Raw genomic sequence first — 18,079 nt, forward strand, 5'->3', positions numbered from 1 at the left:
GTGTATTAGCCATGATCATGTATTTGAGTTTAGTGATTAGCTGTCTCCTTCTGTGAAGCTGTAGAATGTGGAAAGTTAAATGAATTTTGTTTTGAGGTATGACTCTATTAATTAATGCATAATCTCAAACCATGCTTATGTAAAAGTATTGTCGTTTGCCTCTAAAATACATGTTTTCTTAACATTTTTCCTTCTTGGAATGTTCATGTCTGAATTTTTCTCATAAACATGCACATAGTTTCTTTCTATTGTGATAAAGTATACATATCATAAAATTTACCATTATTGCCATTTTAAGTATATAGTTCAGCGGTTGTAAGTACATTCACATTGTTATATACCCAATAACTTTTACCAAACATTTTCATCTTCCCCGACTGAACCTGCATACCCATTTAACAATAATTTCCCATTCTCTCAAACCACTAGGCCCTGGAAAGCACCATTATACATTCTGTTTATATGAATTTAACTATATACCTCATATAAGTAGAATCATACAATATTACTCCTTTATGACTGGCTTATTTCACTTGTGAAATATCTACAAGGTTCATCCCTTTTGTACCATGTGTCAGAATTTCCTTCCATTATAAGTCTGAATAATATTCAATTATATGTATATGGAATATTTTGTTTAGCCATTCATCTGTTGAATGACTCTTCAGTTGCTTCTACCTTTTAATAATGTAAATTACATTGATAAAAACATGGGTGTATAAGCATAATATTGTATGAGTTCCTGTTTTAACTTCTTCTGGATATGAATCAAGAAGTGAAACAGCTAGATTATATGGTAATTCAAAGCTTAATTTTTTGATGGATATACCATAGTATTTTCCACGATAACTGCACTATTGTACACCCCTACCAGCAATGCACATGGGTTCCAATTTCAACAAACACTCACCAATATCTTATTCTGTTAGATAGAATAACTATTCCAATGCATATGAAATAGTATCTAATTATAGTTTTGATTTGTATTTACCTAGTGATTAGTAATGTTGAACATCATTTCATGTACTTAATGGCTATTTGTATAACTGGTGTAGAAAAATATCTTTTGAAATCCTTTGTCCATTTTTCACTTAGATTATTTATTGTTGAGCAGTGGGAGTTCTTTATGTATTATGAATATAAATCTCATTTCAGATTTAATAGTTCCAAATACTGTCTCATATTTCATAGGTTGCCATTTCACTCCATTGATGGTATCCTTAGATGCACAAAAAGATTTTAATATTAATGAATTGTAATTTATCTGTTTTTCTTTAGTTGTCTGAGTTTTAAAATAAACAATCATGGACAACATCACAGTCAAGTAGCTTTTCCCCTGTTTTCTTCTAAGAGTTCTATGGTTTTAATTTTAGATTTAGATCTATCTTTACTTAATTTTTGCACATGATGTAAATCAAGGATCCACCTCCATTTTTTTGCCTGTGAAGACAGTTTTCCCAGAACCATTGTTCAAAAGATCATTCTTTTCCTCATCAAATTATCTTAGAACCCTTGTCAAAAGACATATGACATGTGAGATTTATTTCTCTATTTTATTCTGTTTATCTATATGAGATGTCAAATTTTGTTCTTTGTCAAAATTATTCTGGCTATTGAGGATTACTATAGATTGGATAAGTGTTCCCCCAAAAGCCTATGTTTAGAGGATTGGATACTAGCCTATAATACTATTGGGAGGAGATGGAACCTTTAGGAGGTAGGGTCTTTTGGAAAGAAGTTAGATCATTGTGGGCATGCCCTTAAAGGTGATATTGAGATCCTAAGCCCCTCATGTCATTTTCTTTGCTTTCTGGATACCATGAAGTAAGCAGTTTCCTCTACCAGGCACACTCTGCCATACCACAAAGCCTACGTATCAGACTGAAGAAACTGTAAACCATAGTAAGCCTTTCCTTTTTAAGGTTGATTATCTCGGGGTTTTTATAGTAATAGAAAGCATAATAATACAAGGATAACTTGAGATTCCACATAAATATTATGACAGGTTTTTCTATTTCTGCCAAAAAATATCATTAGGATTTTGATAGGGATTATATTGAATCTATGTATTGCTTTGGATAGTATTGACATTATATTAAACCTCCAATCTATAAACATTTTTATTTATGTCTTTTTAAATTTTTTTCAGTAATATTTGTAGTTTTCAGTGTATAAATTTTGCTTTTGTGCTACATTTGTTAAATTCAATTCCTGGGTATTTTGGTCTTTCTGATACACTTGTTAAAAAAATTGTTTTCTTAGGGGCTGGGAATGTAGCTCAGTTGGTAGAGTGCTTGCCTTGCATGCACAAGGCCCTGGGTTCAATCCCCAGCACCACCATCAAAAAAATTGTATGCTTGTTTTGTTTTTTGATTATTCATTGCTAGTATATAGAAATACAGATAGTTTGAGGGTATTTCTATACACTGAAAATAATGTTTCTGAAAAATACATAAATAAATAAAGCAATCCCATTTATAATACCTAGGAAAATATACCTACAAAATGCATCTAACCAATGAGATGAAAGATATATACAATAAAAACTCTAAAACATTGATGAAAGAAATTCAAGAGGACACAAATATTCTTTATTCATGGATTAGAGGAATTAAAGTTCTTAAAAAATTCATACTACCCAAAGCAATCTATAGAATCAATATAATCCCCATCAAAGTACCAATGACATTCATCACATAATTAGAAAAAATTTATAAAATACACATGGAACCACAAAAGCCCCCAAATAGCCAAAGCCATCTTCAGCCAAAAGAATAAAGCTTGGAGGCATCACATCACCAGATTTCAAAATATACTACAAAGCTATAGTAATCAAAACAGCATTGTAGGGCTGGGGTTGTGGCTCAGTGGTAGAGCACTCTTGTAGCATGGGTGAGGCCTTGAGTTCGATCCTCAGCACCACATAAAAATAAATAAATAAAATAAAGATATTGTGTCCCACTACAACTAAAAAATAAATATGTTAAAAAAACAGCATTGTACTAACAGACACAGACCAATGGAACAGAATAGCAATCACAAAAATAAGTACACATGTTTATTGTCAATTGATTTTCAAAAAGTGTGTCAAGAACACACAATGTGGGACACTTTCTTAAATACAGTTTCTTTAATATTCAGATAAATAAAGTTTGACATTTATTTCACACTATACAAAAAATCAACTCAAAATACAGTAAAGATTTAAATAAAAACCTGAAATGGTGAAACTTCTAGAGGAAAACTGCTATGATATTGTTCTATAAAATTATTTTTTTGGATATGAATCTCAAAATATCTATAGAAGGGGAGAAAATATTTGCAAAGTATATACTTGATAAGTGGTTAATTTCCAGAATATATAAGGAACTCCTACAATTCAATAACAAAAATAACCTGTTGTTTAAAAATGGATAAAGTAAATAGACATTTTTCCAAAGAAGACATGCAAATGAATAATAGGTATATGAAGAAGACACTCAACTTCACTAAGAGCTGGAAACTGAAATCAGCATGAGATATCAACTTACACCTATTAGAATGGCTAGCATCAAAAATATGACCTGCCAGATGCAGTGGCACATATCTATAATCCCAGCTACTCAAGAGGTTGAGGAAGAAGAATCACAAGTTAGAGGCTAGCCTGAGCAACTTAATTGGACTCTGTTTGGAAACAAAAAGAGCTGGAGATGTAGCTTATTGGTAGAATTGAGTCATCTATCCGAAGGAAATAAATATGTCAAAAGGGCATAGTAGCCAAGATGATGTAATCAAACTGCGTCCATCATTGTATGAGTCAATCATGAAAATGTGATACATATACAGAACCCTTAAAAGAGGAAATTAATTATATGTCCAAATACACACTACTGTCATGTATATCTAAAAACAACAAATAATAAATATAATATGGAAGGTTATGCAAATAATCTATTCAAATCAACAGGCTAATATGAAAAGTTTCCTAATGATGTATATTTAATTACAAAATAATCCATGTTGTAACAAATGTTAAGGAAAAGCATTCAAAGAAATGATCATTGATGTAAAGAATATATATATATATATAGACATATTATATATATATATAGACATATTATATATATATATATATAATTCTAAAAAATTAAACTCAAAGAAATAGTAGAATAGTTGTTACTCAGGGCTGGCTAGGTTAAAAAGCTAGGGAAGTATTGACATTTCATTTAAATATGAGGAATAAGTTCAAAAGGTGTTTTGTACAATATGAAAACTACAGCTTGTAACAATGTGTTCTTGAAAATTGCTAAGGGCTCTAGTTGTGGTTCGGCAGTAGACCACTCACTAGCGTGTGTGAGGCACTCAGCACCACATAAAAATAAATAAATAAAGGTATTATCTGTAACTACAACTAAAAAAAATTTTAAAAAAAGAATTGGAGGCTGGGACTATGGTTCAGTGGTAGAGCACTTACCTCACACATACGAGGCACTGGGTTTGATCCTCAGCACCACATAAAATGTAAATGAATAACTAAAGATATTGTATTTATCTGAAGCTAAAACAAATAAAATTAAAAAGAAAATTGCTAAGAATAGATTTTTAAATAGTCCCACCATAAAATGATATGTATGTGAGGAAATGTACATGTTAATTAGCTGTATTTAGGCATTCTATAATGAAATGTTTCAAAACAGTGTTGTATTGGATAGATAAATACAATATTTTGTCAATTAAATTCTTTAAAAACAAAAGGGAAAACTGATTTTTTAGTGTATATTTTGTATTTTGCAACATTGCTGAAATCATTGTAGGATGATGAAATTCTTTAGGATTTTCTTCTTGTAAGGTCATGTCTCCAGTAAGTAGAGAAAAGGTTAGTTTTTTGTTTTCTTTTTATCTTTTTATTTATTTAAGTGCTCTAAAACTGCCAGTACTACTAGAAGAGATTCAGGTGCCCTTATCTTTTTTCTGATGTTAAGGAGGGAAGCATTCACTCTTTTATCATTGATTTGTTGTTTACCTGTGGACTTTTCATATATATCTTTCATCAGGTTGAAAAGTTTTTTTCCATTCCTAGTTAAATGCATAATAAGATGCTAAATTTTGTAAATTGCATGAATTTTTTATTTAACCAATCATTCCATTAGTGTGGTGTGTTATATTTATTTTTATATTTGAATCATCATTCATCACAAGAACAAGTCCTACTTAGCCTTCATGTGTAGTATTTTTAATATTCTGCTACATTGGGTTTGCTAGTATTTGGGGTGGGGGGTAATTTTGCATTAGCATTCATAAGGAATATTGATTTGTAGTTTTCTTTATATCTGATATTCTTATCTGTATTTGAAACCATAGTAATGCTGAACTCATAGAATGAGCTAGGACATGTTTCTTCCTCTTCTAATTTTTGGGATAATTTAAGAAGTATTGGTGTTATTTTTTTCTTTGTAGAATTTACCTGTGAAGCCACTGGGTCTGTGACTTTTCTTTGTTGAAAGTTTTTGATTAATGATTCAACTTCATGTTATAGATCTGTTCACATTTTCTATGTTTTGTTCTGTTAGTTTGGGCAGCTTGTTAGTTTTAAGGAATTTTTCCATATCATCTGCTATCTATTAATATGTTGGTATATAGGTGTTTATAGTATTCCCTTAGAATCTTATTTCTGTAAAGTTGGTAATAATTTCCTAATTTTCATTTCTGATTTTAGTAACTTGAATCTTTTTCTTTTGTCCCCTGGGTGGATACAGCTGAAGGTTTGTCAATTTTTTTATCTTAAAAACAAACAAACAAACAAACAAAAAACCTTTGGTTTATTGATTTTTCTCTACTCTTTTTTCTAAATTCCATTTATCTTCACCCTAATCTTTATTATTTTTTCTTCTAATAAATATGGGTTTAGCCAGCACTTCTTTTTATCTTTAAAGTGTGAAATAGATTTCTTTGGGATCATTTGTTTTAAAGGTAGAGAATTCCAACTATTAATTTTTCTTTTGAGTACTAATTTTGTTGCACACCAGAAGTTTTGGGTATGTTGTTATTTCTTTTGTTTTCGTCTCAGAATATTAATTTCTCTTTTAATATCTTCTTTGCTCCATTGGTTATTTAAAACTGTGTTGTGTAATTTCTCCACTTATGGATTTTTAATTTAATTCCTTTGTGGTCAGATAAGATACTTTGTATAATTTCGGTCTTTTTAAAATTTATGGAAATTGGATTTGTGGCTAAGTAATATGTACCTTGAAGAATGTTCTATGTTCACTTAAAAATGTGTTTTACATTGTTGTTGGTTAGAGTGTTTTGTATATATGTCTATTAGATCTAATTGCTTTAGATGGCATTCAAGTCTTCCATTTACCTTAATTATCTATGTGGTTTTATTTTTCAATTCAAATCAGATATAGAAGTCTCTGTTATTTTGGAACTATGTATTTAATTCTGTCCAGGTTGCTTTATATAATTTAGGATTTTGATATTTGATGCATGTTTTTAATTGTTATATATTCTTGGCAAATTGACCCTTTTATCAACATATAATGTACTTCTTTGTTTCCTGTGACAGTTTTTGACTTAAAGTTTATTTTTGATATTAATACAGCTGCTGTAGCTCTTCTGTACCCTGTATCTCATCATACACAAAAATCAACTCAAAATGGATCAAAGACCTAAATGAAAGACCCAATACTTCCTTTTCTGTTCAATCTTGGATTTAGCACCTGAGTACTTCCTTGTATACATGAGCCTTCTGGAATACATAGCAAATCAAGAATTTCTGTCAGTTCCTCTAAACAGGACAGGATTTCAGCTGGAGTGGGCTTCTCTTTCTTGGGCTTCTTAGCCTTAGTGTTACCCTTTTAAACCATGCCAATGGCATCAGCCTTCTTGGCTCTAAATTTCTTCTCCCTAGTGTCTGATTTCTCAGCATTGTCACCTACTATCCACAAAAAAGAATAAAGTATCTGAAAGGACTCTCAGTTGACCCTGGGCATGCTTGATCCTTGTAGATATTGACTTAATGTCTCCAGTTATGGTTGGCCTGGGACACAGTTTTCTAATACAATACATATATAATATATAATGGACAAATCAGGATAACTAACATTTTTGCTTCCTTATACATTTCATTGAGTTTGGAACCTTTGAACTCTTCTTCTCTAGATAATAGGTTGTTGTAAAATATAGTCACCCCACTGTTCTGTTGAACTCATTTCTCCTATTTAACTGTATTTTGGTATCCATTATCCACCCTCCTCCTATCTCCCCTTACAACTATTCTTTCTAGCCTCTAGTAGTCACTATTCTTTTTTTTTTTTTTTGAGATCAACTTTTTGGCTTCCACATATAATTGAGGGTATCATGGCCATTATTTTTAAATTGAAATGATCTGTGTCCTTTTTTTCCCTCTTCTGAGAATCCCATGATTAATATATTAGTCTGCTTAGTTGTGTCCTACAAGTCTCCTCAGCTCTGTTCATTTATCTTTATTCTTTTTTAAAAATATTTATTCTTAAGTTTTAGGTAGATACAATATCTTTATTTTACATTTATGTAGTGCTGAGGATCAAACCCAGTGCCTCACACATGCTAGATGAGCACTCTACCAGTGAGCCACAACCCTAGTCCATTTAATCTTTATTCTTTAATCTCATTATTCCTTTGTCTTTCTGTTCTTTAGTCTTGGGAATTTCAACAAACTTATCTTTAAGTTAACTAATTTTTTTCTTCTGCCTATTCAAATCAACTGTTGAATCTCTCTACTGAATTTTTCATTTCATTTTCATTTTACTCCACAATTTCTGTTTGGTTTCTTTTCAGAATTTTCCTCTCTTTCTTGATATTCTAATTTTGTTACATATTACTTTCCTGATTTGTTTAGTTCTTTTTTGTGGCATTTTCCATAGCTCTTTAAGTATATTCTAGACAGTTGTCTAGTAAGTGCAATGAGTGGGCTTCCTCAGATATATTATTTATTGATTTATATTATTTCCTTGATTGAGCCATGGTTTCCTATTATTTCCTTTGTGTTATGATGCTTTGACAAAGTCAGTCATTTGATTATTATAATGTGGCTATTTTGGAAATCAGATTCTCATGTTTTGTTGTTGGTTTGTTTTTCACTTGTTTTTTAAATTTTCTTTTTTAATTTTTGAAGGCTATAGTCATCGGTTTTGAGACTTTTCCAAACTATTTTTTTCAAAAATTATTCCTTGCTGTGTGTGCCCATTGAAGTCTCTGTTCCTTTAGGTCATGTTCACTTAATGTTTTGATAAAGATTTCCTTGAATGCCAGGAACTGAAACACATAAAAATAAATGGATGAATGCACACATAGCCATGCACATGCACAGACAAGCACACAAAGGATAGAAAAATCACTTTCCCCACTCTGAAGACTAGATTTGTCCTGGGAAAGTCCTTCATTAACTTTGCCTTCTCTGAGTCTAGGGACAAGGTGAGATGAAAGCAGAAAGCAATCTCCGGACTTTCTCAGTGTACATCCTCCTAAGCATAAATGTGACCTTCTAAATTTTGTATTTTCTGTGATGTATGGCCATTTTGAAGTCTGTGTTTCATTGGCTAAGTTCTTAGTATTTTGACAAAGTTTCCTTAGGTGTGTAAAGTCAAAAAGAAAAAAATTTAGGTAACAAAGAAAAAAATGCCCTCCCAGTCTTTGCATATTAGCTTTGTGTTTACAGTTTAGCCAGTCTATATTATAACCCTGCTTTAGCTTTCACTTCATGCATGTCTGGGCCTAAAGGTCAGGCAGAGGTGAGAATGGGGATTTCTTAGGCTTTTTGTGAACAGGTGTCAATCCATGGGCATATATGTGACTTTCACGATTCTTCAGTATACAGAGGAGCTTTCAAAAACCCTACTTCTGCACACATGTCTTTCCCAGTGTCTTTACCCAGGATCTTTTATCTGCCTATTGTTTCTCATGAGTAAATATCCATAGCCCCAGTCTGTTGCAACCAATCACTTTGCTTTTCAATGTTTTCAGCAGATGCTGCCTAGGAATTTGCCTGAGTCTTTGGAGCACTGTTAAAGATTTCTACCAGACGGACCAAAAAATTCTTTTTTAATTTTGTCCTTTTTAGTTATACATGACAGTAAAATCAATTTTGATATATTTATACAAGCATGGAATATATCTTATTCTAATTAGGATCCCAGTCTGTGGATGTACCTGAGTATCAGATAAGTCAGAAAGATACTAGAATGTCAAAGGAAATGTAAGTAGGAAATAAAAGTAGACTAAGTCCCAGGAGAAGCATTCAGCTTTTTGTAAGGTTAAGATTCGCGTTACTAGCAATCCTTTATTTACCTTTGTCTAGAATTTGCACAAGAGATTAATAGTAGTATAATTCTGTGGGTTTTGGAACTATATTAAGTATAATCTAGAGTCTAGAAATTTAAGAAGTTTGAGTGCGCCCTAGAACTCAAGCTGCTAGGGACTAAAAGACAAGGGGAGATATGACTATGAACTACAAAAAAAAAAAAAGTATAGTACTCTCGTACAATTTGTGGGGGGTGGGAAGTGGTACCAGGGATGGAACTCAGGGATGCTCAACCACTGAGACACATCCTCAGCCCTATTTTTGTATTTTATTTAGAGACAGAGTCTCACTGAGTTGCTTAACATCTCACTTTTTGCTGAGGCTGGCTTCGAACTCATGATCCTCCTGCCTCAGCCTCCTGAGCTGCTGGGATTACAGGTGTGCCTACACCTGGTTTATACACTTTTTTATTATGTGATAAAATGCACATAGTACAAAATTTACAATTTTACCCATAGTAAAATGTAAAGTTTAATAACTTTAAATATATTCACAATGTTGTGCAACCATCTCCACTATGTAGTTCCAGATCTTATTCAAAACCCCAAACCTTGTAGTTGTTAAGTAGTAACTTCCTATTTCTCTGTGCACACAGTACCTGGAAACCAGAACCCCTCTTTCTGTCTCTATGGAATTGCCTATACTGGATATTTCATACAAATGGAATCATACAATATGAGGACTGGTGTGTCTGGCTTTGTCACTCAACATACTGTTTTCAATGTTCATGTTTTAGCATGTATCAGTACTTCATTTCTTTTGTAGGTAGATAATATTCTGTTTTATGAGTATGCCACATTTTGTTTACTCATTTATCCATTGATAGAAATCTGGGGGTTTTTTTCCTCTTTTGACTATTGTGACTAGTGTTGCTATGAATATTCAAGTACAAATAATTATTTGAATCTGTCTTCGATTATTTGGGGTATATACCTAGAAGAGGAATTTCTAGATCATGCGATAATTCTATTTTAGAAACCACCAAAACATTTTCTCTTTAACATTTCCACTAGCAATGTATGCTACATTTTCTCCATATCTTTGTTAGCATTTGTTTTCCATTTTTAAAATTATAGGCATCTAGTTCTGAAGTACTATCATTTATAGTTTTAGCTCTTATACTTCAGCATTTTTAAAAATTTTTTTTGTGTGTGTATGGACATGATACCTTTATTTTAACGTGATGCTGAGGATTGAACCCAGTTCCTCACACATGCTAGGTAAGCACTCTACCATTGAACTACAACCCCGGTCCTATACTTCAGTCTTTTATCAATTTTGGCTGTTTTCTGATTCTAGTATGAAGTAAAGTTCTGACTTCTTTCTTTTGCATAATGGTCCTGTTTCCTAGTACCATTATTAAATCATTCATTCTTTCATATTATTCATTGAGTTACACTTTTTTGGTTACTGGGGATTGAACCCAAGAGCACTTAACCACTGAGCCACATCCCCAGACCATTTTATGTTTTGAGACAGGGTCTTGCTGAGTTGCTTAGGGCCTCACTAAGTTGCTGGGGCTGGCTTTGAACTCATGATCATTCTGTCTCAGCCTCTCGAGCTGCTTGGATTACAGGCATATGCCACAATGCCAAACATAAGTGTGGTTTTCTTGTCTCATGATGCCTTTACCTGGCTTTGGTATCAGAGTAATGTTGGACCCAAAATGAATTAGGAAATTTTTTGGCTTGTTCTGTAAGTAATTTTGCTAAATTGGTTTATTAGTTCCTATAGGTGTGTGTGTTCTTTAGGAATGAATTATGCACACATATCTCTGCAAATAGGGGATAATTTTCACTTGTTTCTTTCCAATTTGAATGTTTTTTTTGTTTGTTTGTTTGTTTTTGTGGTGCTTGGGTTTGAACTGAGGGCCTTGTGCATGCAAGGCAAACACTCTACCAATTGAGCTATATCCCCAGCCCCTCTTTCTTTTTCCTCTGGTTAGACCTTCAATACAATGTTGAGTAAAAGCAGTGAAAGCAGGCATCATTGTTTTGTTACTAATCTCAGAAAAAAAATCTTTTCATTTTTAACCTCTGGATATGATGTTACTTGTAAGGTTTTCGTATATGCCCTTTATTATGTTGAAGGAATTCCTTTCTATTCTTGTTTACCTTATTTATTTATTTTTTGCCAGGGAATGAACACATAAGGGCTTACCTACTGAGCCACATCTCCAGCCTTTTTTATTTTTTATTTAGTGTCAGGGTCTTGCTAAATTTCTTAGGGCCTCACTTAATTTCTTAGACCAGCTTTGAACTTGAGATCCTCCTGTCTCAGCATCCCAAGCCACTGGGATTACAGGCATGCACCATCGTGCCTAGCATATCTTGATTTATTGAGTGTTTTTGTCATGAAATGGTTTTGAATTTTGTGAAATGTTTTTTTTTTCATGAATTGAGACAATAATGACTTTTCCCCTTCATTCCATTATGTTGTATGTCATTGATTTTTTTTTTTTTTTGTATGTTGAGCCACCTTTGTGCTCTGGAATAAATCACTCATTCTTGATGTATAATTCTTTTAATATACTGTTGGAATGGATTTGCTAATACTTTGTTCAGTAATTTTGTATCTACATTCATCAGAGATATAAGTGTAGTTTTGTTTTTTGTCTTTTATATTTTACTTAAAGACAGTGTCTCGCTAAGTTGCTTAGGCCCTTGCTAAATTGTTGAGGCTGGTTTTGAATTTACAATCCTCCTGTCTCAGCCTCCCAAGCTGCTTGGACTCCAGGCATGTGCCACAATGCCAAACATAAGTGTAGTTTTCTTTTCTCATGATGCCTTTACTTGGCTCTGGTATCAGAGTAATGTTGGACTCAAAATGAATTAGGAAATATTTTTATGTTGTTTTATAATAGAGAAGCTGCCTAATGAGTTAAAGAAAAATCTTCCTAACAGAAGTTAAATTCTGTCCCTAAACTTATATTTGTTTCCTTTTTTCTTCCTACAAAAGCCAGTTAGGAAAATGCTTTACTCTCATTTTCCTGAACACTCCCTATTTCAAGACTGTGGTGAAAAGTCACACCTACAGTAATGGTAGCTAAAAGAGCACATACCATGTATTGGCCATGACAAAAATAGGCAGGGATCAACAGGATGTTTTTAATTATTTATGTTTTTCTTTTAAATTCACAAGATCAAGACGATCACTGATCTTTCCAAAAGCAATATTAATGAACAATTTTGGTGTCCATCCAGAAGTCTACAATCTGTATTCCTTCCTTCCCTTGCAAAAATCACATGAAAGGCTCATACGTAGGGTTAATAACAAGATGGTCACTAAGGATGCTTGATCCACCGTCTTCCAAACTGGCTTGTTATTAATAAAGCTTTTTTTCTCCCATCACTCTGTTTCCTTGGCTTTATCTCCCATCATTGTGTTTCATTGGCTTTATCAGGCGGCATCAGAATTAGACGTTTTTTCAGTTTTTATAATTTAAAAAGAATTGGTGTTAATTTTTCTTCAAATGTTTGGTAGAATTAGCCATTGAAGCCATCCGACTCTGGGTTTTTGATTTTTTAAATTTTCTTGTGAAGATTTTGATTCTTTATTACATGCCTTTTCTTTATTTACCTTGACCTTGTAATTATTATTTTAACAAAAGTAAAGCTTACTTTTCACTTGTTATAGTTCTATTTATGTTTTCTATTTCTTAGAAATTTGTCTCATCTAGGTTATCTAATATTAATAATTTCATTCTTCTCTATTTTTTCTTAGTCTAACTAAAATTTAGAATTTTGTTAATCTTTTCAAAGAAACAACATTTTCATTGATTCATTATAATTTTACATTTTAGTGTGATTCACTGTGCTATATTATACATGCAAATAACATAATTCAATTTCATTCCCTAGTACCTCCCCTTTTCCTGTCTTCTTCCTTCCCCCAATCCCCATTCTTTGCTCTACTGAGAGCCAACGTTCTTTATTGATTTTTCTTCATTGAATTTTCACTTTCTATTTTGTTTATCTAATCTTTATTCTAATTTTTCTGGTTCCCTCAGATGTAAAGTTAGGCTATTGATTTGGGAGCTTTCTTTTTCAATGTAGATGTTACAGCTATAAATGTCCCTCTGACCACTGTTAGCTGCATCTAATAAGTTTTGGTGTGTTGTGTTTTACTTTTCATTTACATAAAATTATTTTCTAGTTTCTTTGATTTTTTTTTGGTCCTTTGAGTTTTAAGGAGTGTTGCTTAATTTCCATAAGTTGGTAAATTTTATTGTAGTTTGGGTTTTGCCATAAAATATGGGCCTTGGAGCCAAATGGACTCATGGATTCTCTGCTTTTCACTAACTGGCTCTGTGACCTTGGAGAAGGTCATACTTCAGTTTCATACAGATTTGTACCATAATATTATTGTCCCCAAAGGATTTTTGTTACAAATTAATGATAGTCCATATAAGGCATTTAAACAGTGTTTTAAATAAATAATAAATATTTAATAAATTATCACTATTATTCTTATTACATAAATCTGGAAAAATAGTGAAAGCTGATTGATAAATCCTAGGGATAAATATAGCCATTATTCAGAATATGATTATTTTGAGAACTGCTATGGTTTGAATATGTCCCCAAAAATTCGTGTGTTGAAAAGTTAATTCTAATGAAACAGGTGGTGTCTTTTGAGAAGAATTTAAGTCTTGAACTCATGAACACTCATGAACATATTAATGCTACTATAAACGGGCTTTAGGGAGTGAATTATTCTCTTAGGTTTTTCTTCCATGTGAAGAAAAGGTGTTCCTCTCCTCCAAGGGATGCACCGTTCAAAGCACTTCTGTTGGAAGTAGAGAGGCCTGGCCTTAACCGGCTAATTCTTTGATCTTGGACTTCTCAGCCTGTAGAACTGTGAGCAATAAATTTCTGTTCTTTATAAATCACCCCCCTCTGTAGTATTCTGCTATAGTAGCACAAAACCCACCAATATAGGAAGTATTGGGCAGTTGCTCTCCTTTTAACCTTTGGAATTCTATACCTAACCGTGTTAGGTTTAGGGAAATTATAGCTATAAAATAGTATGGTTACATGATTGAGCTACTAGCCATCTCCATAGAGTATATTTGATTTTATACTCCAGGGTGAGGTAAAGGGTTTAAGCATTTGTGCACAGGGACTCCAAGATGGTGGATTAGTGTGAGGAAACGTTTTTTCTTAGCTCAGATACCCAGAACTCAAAAAAGCGGGAATACCACATCTCCCCAAGGCTTAGAGTGAAAAATCCTGAGATGGGAGGAGCAGTCTGCCATAGATGAACCACAGACTGCATGATTTATTAATCATATATAAAAATAAACCTCTCCACCAGAGTTAATAAATCGTCAGTGATCCAGGAGCCATCTTAGGTCTGCAGAATGGTGGAGACTATGGAAACTGAAACCCAGATCTGTGAGTTTCCAACTAGGTCTATGTGGGCCTGTCTGAGCCTAGCAGTCCTGTGGAAAGTAAAAAACTGGGAGCATTTAACCCCAGAGAACACAGGTTAGAGAGGCTGTAGCGAGCCGGGCTCTCCCCAGCTCCATGAGTCTTGAGGCTTGTGGAGAATGACAGGGTAGTCTACAGCAGGTCAGAAGGTTAGAAGAGGATGTAAGAGTCGTGCACAGTGGTGCACACCTATAATCCCAGTAGCTCAGGAGGCTGAGACAGGAAGATGGCAAATTCAAAGCCAGTCTTTTTTTTTTTTTTTAAAGAGAGAGTGAGAGAGGAGAGAGAGATTTTTAATATTTATTTTTTAGTTCTCAGCAGACACAACATCTTTGTTGGTATGTGGTGCTGAGAATCGAACCCGGGCCGCACGCATGCCAGGCGAGCGCGCTACCGCTTGAGCCACATCCCCAGCCCCTCAAAGCCAGTCTTAACAACTTAAGGAGGCTCTAAGCAACTTAGTGAGATCCTCTCTCTAAATAAAATATGTTTAAAGGACTACACTAAGATTTAATCTCCAGTCAGAATGGCAATTATCAAGAATACAAGCAACAATAAATATTGATGAGGACATGGGGGAAAATGTACACTCATACACTGCTGGTAGGACTGCAAATTGGTGCAGCCATTATGGAAAGCAGTATGGAGATTCCTTAGAAAAGCTGGAATAGAACCACCATTTAACCCAGTTATTCTACTCTTTGGTGTAGTACTTTTAAGTACCCATTTTTAAAATCAGCATATAGTGACACCACCACATCAATGATTATAGCAGCTCAATTCATAATAGCTACATTATTGTGGAACCAACCTAAGTGCCCTTCAATAGATGAATGGATTAAAAAATGTGGTATATACACACAATGGAATATTGCTCAGCTTTAAAGAAGAATGAAATCATGGCATTTGACTGTAAATGGATAGAGCTGGAGAATATCATGCTAAGTGAAATAAGCCAATCCCAAAGAACCAAAGACCAAATGTTTTCTCTGATCTGCAGATATTAATACACACTAAGAGGAGGGGCTAGGGAAGAATAGAGGCACTTTGGATTTCAGCAGAGAGGAGTGAATGGATGGGAGGTGGTATGGGAGTAGGAAGGATAGTATAATGTATCGAGCATTATTACCCTATGTGCATATATGACTACACATCCCATGTGATTCTACATCATGTACAACCAGAAAAATTAGAAGTTATACTCCATTTATGTATGATGTGTCAGAATGCATTCTGCTGTCATGTATAATTAATTAGAACAAATTTTTAAGAAGAATTTTTCTTAAAAAATGAAGAGATATTTTAGAAATAGCTGAGAGAAAAATAGGAAACTGGCAGACTCAATTAGGATTTTATAACAAGCATAATACTTTGGACTAGATTTCCCCCTCTGCAAATAAATCCTATAGAACCTCCTAATCATTACCAGGAGAAGGTTAAGCAGGAAGGCTTAACTAGGAGATAGTATTTGGGCTTCTAGGAGAAGGTCCTCAGAACATGCTTCAGAGGCAGTAGTAATGTCATTGGTGGATTAAGGCTTTTTCCCTGAAAAAAATTGTAAGAAATGACAATTCAAATTATCTGGCCAGGACAGTACCATAGGAACAAATTCACAGTACCAGCAACACCTGGGAGATGCTTTTTCTGGGGGGAAAAAAGTGCTTCAAGGGTCACTGTTTTGTAAAATTCCATTTTCTTGCCTTTTGTTTCTAAATTTAATATTTTAAAAAATTATTCATTGCCAGTTGGATATAGAGAGTGGTCTTAATTTCACTGGAAATTTTTATGTTGATGAAGTCCATGACATGACATAAAGGAGGTTTTGCAGTTTGAAGTCAAAATAACTATCATTTGTTTTCTTTCCTACTATAGTGTCTGGGAGAGGCTTATTAAATTGATATAATCAGAGATCATAATCTTAGAATCTAAGCCAAATCAATTTATCATTATAATTCTTACAAATAAAGTTGGCTACTTTCCTCTGTAGAGCTAAGGTTTTTGCCTGGGAAGACAATTCATGCTGATAGCAAGCTTAGGCAAAAACATAGCATTACATGAACTCTTTTGATACTGTACATAAATCTAACTCAGCAGAGAACACAAGTGTGGCTTGTGTTGTAGACAGTGGTATGGAGTCTGTATAGTACATTTCTTAAAAGCACGTTTGTGGTTATCTAGCAATAGTATTGGGTGATAATTTGATATTAGGATGTTTTTACACTATGGAAGTTTTCTCCCTATAGAGAAATTGAAATAGTATACCAACCAATAGTACATATCCCATGTGATTCTAAATAGTACAACAACAAATTCGGGGTTAAGAGTTTATGTTTTGACTCATTATACCGTGTATCAAAGGCAAAGTGTCCAGTAGGACCCATATATATATATATTTTATATAAGTTATAAGTTAGCTCCCTTTCCTTTTGGGATCTTTTGTGGAAATATGCTTATACTTTCCAACTAACTCCCACACTTCTAACTCACCGTGCTACTAAGATACCCTTGGGAGAAGGATCCTTTAACTTTTAGGAAATTAAATGAAGTAGGGTGATGGGGGGACAGCACTTCAAGAAGGTTGAGACTAGGTTGCATGTTAGAGGGAGACTATTGTGGTACAACTTTTGCTTGTTCCAATAGTACCTTGAGGCTTTAAACAAATCGGAAACCCAAAAATGAGTGTCTGCCTTCAGCCAAGTCCTGTCATATTAAGATTAAATTGGTTACAGGTCACATCTATCCTGATAAATAACCTTCCGTTTTGGAGATTCTCATACCTTGAGGCCAGGAATAGCTCCCATATGTGTTGGTCCAGACTTAGTATTTAAGTACTTAGAGTACACATTCCAGTTCACCATCTTTGATTGTCATCCATTGTAAACTGAACATTTTTTTTATCTCTCCCATCCCTGAACATGCTTAAGATATCTGTTTTAGACTCTATTATAATGAAATGAAAGTTGTGTTTAAGGCCTCACTCTGATACATTCATTATGTGATAGATACAGAAATGAAGGAGGATGAGCTGGAGCAAGAACCCACCCCCTACTCTTATACAGAGCACCAGAGGGAGACAAACATCCATCAGTCACAGTTGTGGGTATGGTGTGGTAGAAAATATCTCGGGAAATTCTGAGATGGAAGAGCTGGGGCTGTAGCTCAGTGGTAGAGCACCCGCCTCCCATGTGTGAGGCACTGGGTTGGATCCTCAGCACCACATAAAAATAAATAAAGATATTATGTCCAACTGCTGCAGTCTGGCTGGGCAAATTAACCGGGAGATGACAAGCAACTTGAAGGTTGAAAGGGAACTGCTTTATTACAG

At 33.8% G+C, this 18,079-nt stretch overlaps 1 non-coding gene across 1 annotated transcript; it reads left to right on the forward strand.

The window, feature by feature from the left end:
- Positions 1-2,267: 2,267 nt before the first annotated feature.
- On the forward strand, positions 2,268-2,340 carry Trnaa-ugc (transfer RNA alanine (anticodon UGC)). Its single transcript has one exon. It is a non-coding gene; the product is annotated as a tRNA-Ala (tRNA).
- The last annotated feature ends 15,739 nt before the right edge of the window (positions 2,341-18,079 follow it).

Source organism: Ictidomys tridecemlineatus, chromosome X, assembly GCF_052094955.1.
Source record: "Ictidomys tridecemlineatus isolate mIctTri1 chromosome X, mIctTri1.hap1, whole genome shotgun sequence".
Lineage (NCBI taxonomy): Eukaryota > Metazoa > Chordata > Mammalia > Rodentia > Sciuridae > Ictidomys > Ictidomys tridecemlineatus.